Source organism: Eimeria mitis, genomic scaffold, assembly GCF_000499745.2.
Source record: "Eimeria mitis Houghton genomic scaffold, Emh_scaff166, whole genome shotgun sequence".
Taxonomy (NCBI): Eukaryota; Apicomplexa; class Conoidasida; order Eucoccidiorida; family Eimeriidae; genus Eimeria; species Eimeria mitis.
The window spans coordinates 29,999-31,277 of record NW_013569975.1 but is presented as its reverse complement, the minus strand read 5'-3'; positions in this window follow the sequence as shown (position 1 = coordinate 31,277).

Genomic DNA, 1,279 nt, shown 5'->3' with positions numbered 1-1,279 from the left:
TATATATATTATAGTATAGTATAGTATAGTATAGAACAACAAAAGACAGAAAAATATAGATAAGTTGCATGCCTGCATGCATGCAGTAGAAGGGATGTCGATACACCGCATGCAAAAATAAAAAAACAAAAAAAAATAAAATAAATAAATAAATAAATGTTATTAAAAATTAAAAAAATAGAGAGCAGACGACAACAAAAAACAAAACAAAAGAATAAAAAAAAGAAAGAGAGAAACAAAAAAAAAAGAAAAAAATATGCATACAGAGAGAAAGAGAGATAAAGAGACAGAGAGAGACATCTGCATATGCAGGCAAAGGAGACAAACAGCGAGACAGATAAAGAGAAACAGAAAGAAACAAATAAATAAATAAGTAAATAAATAAACAAATAAATAAATAGATTAAATAAATAAATTAATAAATAAAGAGAGAAAGAGAGGAGACAAAGACAAAAAAAAATAAACCCTTTGCTGTTACTTTTTTTATATTTCAGGTCTATACACCGCAGAAGCATCAACTGCTCCAGCAGCAGCAGCAGCAGCAACAACAGCAGCAGCAGCAACAGCTGCAGCAGCAACAGCAGCAGCAGCAGCACAACAAGAGGAGCTGCTGTTCAGCCGTCTGCGTGAGAAGGAGGCGAGCTGAGCTGCCTATACACCCGAGCTGCCAATACACCCGAGCTGCTTATACACCTGAGCTGCCTATACACCCGAGCTGCCTATACACCCGAGCTGCCTATACACCTGAGCTGCCTATACACCTGAGCTGCCTATACACCTCAGCTGCCTATACACCTCAGCTGCCTATACACCCGAGCTGCCTATACACCTCAGCTGCCTATACACCCGAGCTGCCTATACACCTGAGCCGAGCTGCCTATACACCCGAGCTGCCTATACACCTGAGCCGAGCTGCCTATACACCTCAGCTGCCTATACACCTGAGCCGAGCTGCCTATACACCTGAGCTGCCTATACACCTGAGCCGAGCTGCCTATACACCTGAGCTGAGCTGCCTATACACCTCAGCTGTATCAGTTGCCGAGCAGCATAAGAAAAGAAAGAAAAGAAGAAAGAAAGAAAACAAAGAAGAAGAGATATCCACTCTGTATGCATGCATGCAGGCCGAGTGTACAAACACCCGTTTGCTGCTGCAGCAGCAGCAAGCAGCAACAAAGGAGGCGCAGCAGAAATACAGAGAACACAGAGAAAGAGCAGCAGTGAGACACCAGCAGCAGCAGCAGCAGCAACACCCAACTGCTGCTGCTGCTGCTGCTGT